We start from the raw sequence: 6,687 nt of genomic DNA on the forward strand, positions 1-6,687 counted from the left end.
TCTAATAAATTTGACACGACAAGACAACAATGTAACTTTACAAAAACTCATAAAATATAAATAATAATAATAAGATGAAAAGAACAATACATGTGTAACACAAAGGGAAATATAACCGAATATGCTTCTTACTTTATGTTTTTATGATTTGCACAATGAAAAATTGTGAACTCAAAGTCACTGCGAAGTTACGCATTTATGTCAAATTGACAAAGACATAACTATTAACATATTGAAAGCCAATACCGAATCGATAACCCCATACCTTTTTTTTAAAATCATTAAGAAACCGTTCACCCAATAACCCAACAACAATAAACCAATAACACTTTAATTTGTTCGGCTTATCGATCGATTTGGTTTTTGAAGACCCCTAATGGGGGAAGGGATGTTGGTAATAGTTGTATTGTTGGAGTAACATCTGGTTTGTTGCAATATGTTATTTTTTCTATAGGTATGACACGCTCGTCAAAAGCCTCTAAAAATCAACTATGACTCATTGCATAAGTCATTAAAGGGATCTAGTTTTCTAAGCAGCATCATGGACAAATCTTGTTTTAAAATAAAACTAATGCATAAAGTAAAAATAATTATGAGAAATCTAAATATTTTGGAAAAAGATATTTAGAAGCATATATCTACATCAGAAGAAATATTTTTAACAAAATAAAATTGATTTAGACTACATCATGGTAACTTTATATATCGGAACAGTATATACTAATGTATATATTAACCAAAAAAACAACTATTATATCATAAAAATTATGTTATTTGCTACTTGAGGTTATGGAATAAATCATCATAGAATAGAATGATTTTACTTCATCAGAATGACGGTACTTCATATTCGACTAAACTTTGAACTCACTTAACAACAATAAATCACCATTTAAAATGCAACAAGACTAATGAGAGGAGTAGAACATTTGAAGTATATGTGGTCGAAAACATGAGAGGAAACCCCTCTATTTATAGTGAAAATAAAAGTAGCATCATGAATTTTTTTTGTGTCTTACATGAAAAATCATGACTTTTCCAAGATGTCACAACACTTTGACAAATTCATAACTTTTTGAAAAGGTCACAATATTTCGAAAAGTCACAACTCTTTGGAAAAGTCACAACTTATGGAAAAAGTCAAAACTCGTTGAAAAATTCACAACTCATCAATAAGTCACAAACCTTCAAAAAAAGTCACAACTTATAAAAAAAAGTCACAACCTATGTTGGGGATATTATAGTTATTTAACATTTAAGTTAGGAGTTCATTCTTTTAAGGTAATATATAGATATAACTAACGTGTTTATCGAAAGAAAATCTTCCATAATCATATGATATACCAATAAGTAATACGTACTGACTATGCCTTAAAAAGTTAAAATGAAATATTCCAAAATCAAAATTTGAAATGTAATATAGTTCTGATAGTGTTTTGGAATTGAACCTAAGCACAAACAAAACATTACGGGTCCTTGGAAAGGATAAAAGAAAAGTAAGGATAGTGGGAAATTTTTTTATTTTTTTTAAAAAAGTAATTTGGTGTGAGAGAATAGTCATCATTGTATATTGTATATATAATTATAATTTATTGCTAGATTTAATTCTATCATCTAACTTCTTCTTTTTTACTCCTTCCAATGTTAACATTATTATGACAACAAAAATAACACATACATTTATACTTGATCTCTTGGAGAAGAAAAGATTTCTTTGGATAGTGTTCCAAATAAATGTATTACGTAAAACATTATTTGTGAAATCCGCATAGATGGAGTTGCATATCGTGTATACTAATAAATAATTATAACAAAACAATATAGAAACATAAAAAACAATTTTTAAATCATGTAGTCAAACAATATTAATATGATAAGTTTTAAAAACAAACATACCAGAATTTGAACAATAGAATGAAGCAAAAATGAAAAATGGAGCCCACGGAATGCAAAATGTCTCCTTTTCGGTGAGCAACTGAATAAGATTTAACTACACAAATATTATATTATGTAGATGTAGAAGAAGGTTTTCCAAATCAAATATTTAACTGTTTCGTTATTTTAAAATGAGAGGAAACCCCTCTATTTATAGAGACAACAAAGGATAAGTGATGAAGAATTTATTTTAATATAGGGTAGTGTTTGGTAGTTTAATCATATCTCGTTCAATATAATTTTGTTTACAGTGATTAAATATGATTTGGAAAGATAATTTGTAATTCGACAACTCTTACGCTTGTGGAAAACTCTAATTATGCTGTTATGGATTCGAAATATGGGACGCAACAAAGGGAAAGCTTTGTCCAGCTTCTGGAATTAGAAATATTGTCTGTTCAACTGCTGTTATTTTGATCATATCTTTTTGTACAAAATATTTTTTGAGGTGATTCTTTATTATTTGCGAGCTTAATAGATGTACCTACAACTTTCTGAAGGATATAATTTCAGTTTTTCCGTTTTCTCTTTCAAATCTTAGGTTGGACATGAGACATTAAGCTTGCTAAAATAACTATTCTGGGGGCATTAGTCGTATTTGTAAAGGTTAAGCATACTTGTGATAGTTTTCCTATTTTACTTCGATATTTTTGAGATACAAGGAACTAAATAGTTATTCAATTGTATTTTCAAGGTTGTATATACTCGTGAACAAGTTGAGGACCTTCGTACGTTGGTTGGTCTATTGTTTGAATTGTTGAAGTAGTGTTGGACTGTTTCTTTGCTAAAGCGTTGAGGTTTGTGTTTACACTTGTACTTGTACTATTTTTACTTGCTGGTATATCAGAAATAATATCTTAGTACCATGGTTACCTCTTGTAATTTTGCTTTTTCATGTTGTGGTCATTTGTGATATTATAGACTCTTGTGTAAGTCGGCCATTTGTACGGATTGTTTGATCACTTCACATTCTTGTTGGGACTTTGTCCATCTTGTGGCTGTGACATTGTCACTATTTGCATGAATCTTGATTCGGATCATTTGCCATCTTGAATATGGGGTTTTAGTTCATCTTAATTATGGGATTTATTCATTTTAAGTACGAACAAGAAAACCATTTTTAATATTGTTCTTGGTTCTCTTGATTATGGGACTTTGACCCTTCTTGATACAGGGTGATGACCCTTCTTGTTTCTGATCGTTCTTGATGTGATGACATGATATATATATTTGGTGAGTCTTGTTATTGAGCCTCATGGAAAATTGTTCTATGAATGTTATTGACATTTGGAGCTTTAGTTATCCTACTTGATACTCTTTGTATATCATTTACTTGATTTTTTATTATATTTCAATTATGTTGCCCTTGATTTGACAATGATGACTTGATGAATCTAAGGGCGCTGGATCTATAGTTTCCTCAGCACTAAGATTTATGCTTAGCGATAATTCTTTCTATTGTAGGGAATGTTTGAGAGGACACTTGATGTTTGTTATTGAAGATGGAGATTTTGAAAGCCTTAAAGGACGATCACACTTGCATATTGGAATATATATATTTTGTATAAACCTTGGGACTTGTGTATGATCTATGTGTTGTACAATTACATGAGATTTGGAGGGTTGAATTATTAATGTCACCATGAGCTGTAAGTATGACTGTACGTTTTTATCTTTTTGGGGTGTGTAAACCCATGTCTTGTAATATAATAATCTACTATATCTTTTGTAAGTTATGTGAGGCATTAACATGTTGATTTTTGCTAAATGTAAGTTGGTAATACTATTGTTATTTCGTGCTGAAATGTGAGGATAATATATGCATGAAAGCTTCTCGGTGATTTTCTTAATAGATTTTGCGACGATTTTTCATCCTTAGTTAAAATTTCATGCAATATAAATTTTGACCTAAATTTAATACTTAAAGAGGACAAGATGCACATCCTTAACTAAATTATTCGTTATGAACCTAATCCCTCCACTAGATAAAAAAATCAGCATACCTTCGTTAATCTCTTTTAAATGTCGCAAGTATTAAATTAGGTTTTTCTCCAGTGGTAGTATCTCTCGGAAAGGGGCGCTACAGGATCAATTAGGAACTAAATACTTCTTCTCGGACGCAAGAACCTATGATTCCTAACTTTGTGAATGTGATGTCAAATATAACTATGCCTGAAACATCTGGTACTTTGGCTGAATATATGGATGCCGATGTATTGATGAATCTGGACAATGCTTTTGAATTTTCTAAACAAGAAATAGTAGAATATAATAAACATCATGTGCAGATTATTCAATAGGCTGGTGGTGGTGAAGCGAATGGTCTGTTGGGGCAAACTGCACCTTTTTTCAGATTAAAGAATTTGTGATGCCAAAAATGATCGATATAGGTTACACATTGTTTCTAATATAACAAGAACCAAAACCCCAAGAAGAATGTATTACACTTTGTGAAGTAGAAAAATCAAGCTTTGTTGATGACCTTACGGAAGCTTTGTTAGATATGTGCCTCTTATTGATAGATAGGATGTAAATAGGTAGAGTAGTAGAACATTATTGTTGGACCAACAATCTTGCCAGTCTAACGCCCATTGACAAGATATGTTGCTTTGAAGAATTGATGTACTACTTGGACAATTTCAGCTAATTTTGTAGACAATTCTATCTAGCTAGCTAGAATCAGTATTTGAAACAATATCATGAGTTGTGCTCTCCTACTTAGTCCTTGTGAACCGATTTTTGTAGGTAAATTCCATGGCGGATAAAATCTATAATGGAGAAGAAGAATATTATGGATTTATAAACTACAATTTTTCAAAAGATGCAATAGAGCTAATATTCGCAAGGCTTCCGGTCAAATCACTACTCCGATTAATGTGTCTTGCCAAATTATGGTATATGTTTATCAAGAGACTAGTTTTACAAAATTCATCGCAATCATCAAATCATTTGTATTCCTTCTATCATTATCGCTTTACGCAACATTGAACAATATAATTCCCCTATAAAGCCACAATTATATTCACCTTTTCCTATTCATAGGGCAAAATTTGTGTTTTGCTACAATTGGTTATTTTATTTTATAATGGATTTCTATTCCTCACCAGTAGTTATCCTATAAATATCGCTAATCGTAAACACAACTGGATTAATATACCCTCTTAGTGCTCCAAATTCACTTATCTAACACTCGAGTTTCATCAACAAATCAATGATATAAAAATTTGTACATGCCTTATCGGGTGCGGATGAGGGATGATGAATCAACGAAAGTTGTGTGGGTTTATACTCTGAGTTCAGGTTCTTGGAGAACTGTACCATTCACTCTTCTCAGCCTAACTTGTTCTTTGAGACCTCAGGTCTCTGTGAATGGTTTTTTTTATTAGCTGGCTACGCGCAAGGTAAAATTTATTATCTACTTTGATATGATTAAGGACTAATTTAATTTTATGGATGTTCCTGATGATAGTGGTTTTGATCGCTGTTAGCGGAAACATGAAAATAAGGAACAAGGAAGAACAACAAATAATAACGTGGTTCGGATCAAAATGATCCTACATCCACCAAAGAACAACTGCACCTATATTTATTCTCTCTACAAATAATACTAGTGAAATAATACAAGAGAGAGAACATCAAATGTCATAGACGGTGAGAAGGCAAGTGAGAGGATGATTTGAATATGAATTAAGAACTACCTATTTATAGGAATGAATTCCTTTTATTGAAGTCATCAATTACATCAAACTCGTTAATACGAAATAAACATTAAGCAAATAGTCCCACTTCCCTCTATTAAAAAGAAAAAAATTAATTAACTCTGCGAATAGGAGTTTAATCAGCTGGAAGCTAAGGATTAAGAAGATGGAGATTATTGATATTTATCTGTTGTACACTTTTAATTGTTTTGTTATTTGCATTTATATATTTGTTGTATAATAATTATCTCAAAATTAGAAAGATAATTATAAAGAAGAGCAAAAAATTAGGTTCAAATAATGTAGGATTAGTAATTAATGAATGTTTAAATGATAATGGTACTAAAAGTATGGATGTTATTAATTTTTTATTATTTATATTTATAATAGAGAGAAATGGGACTATTTGCATAATGTTTATTTCGTACTAATGAGTTTGAAAAAGGAACGTCAGGTTCATAATTGTTCACTATTAATTTTAGGCACACAGATCTTGTGATCAAGGGGAAAATGAACAAGGCAGTAAGTGCATGACCAAATTTTTAGGCACACATTCCTTTGAAAGAACCTTTTTGAGGCTATACGTCGACAGAAGTCATATGCCTAGAATTGTAGAACATTATTATGACAACAAAAATAACACATACATTTATACTTGATCTCTTGGGGAAGAAAAGATTTCTTTGGATAGTGTTCCAAATAAATGTATTATGTAAAAAATTATTTGTGAAATCCGCATAGATGGAGTTGCATATAGTCTATACTAATAAATAATTATAACAAAAAAAATTGAAACATAAAAAACAATTTTTAAATCATGTAGTCAAAAACAATATTAATATGATAAGTTGTAAAAACAAACATACCAGAATTTGAACAATAGAATGAAACAAAAATGAAAAATCGAGCCCATGGAATGCAAAATGTCTCCTTTTCGGTGAGCAACTGAACAGGAGTTAAGTACACAAATATTATATTATGTAAATGTAGAAGAAGGTTTTCTAAATCAAATATTTAACTGTTTCGTTATTTTAAAATGAGAGGAAACCCCTCT

This window comes from Solanum lycopersicum, chromosome 11, assembly GCF_036512215.1.
Source record: "Solanum lycopersicum chromosome 11, SLM_r2.1".
NCBI lineage: Eukaryota > Viridiplantae > Streptophyta > Magnoliopsida > Solanales > Solanaceae > Solanum > Solanum lycopersicum.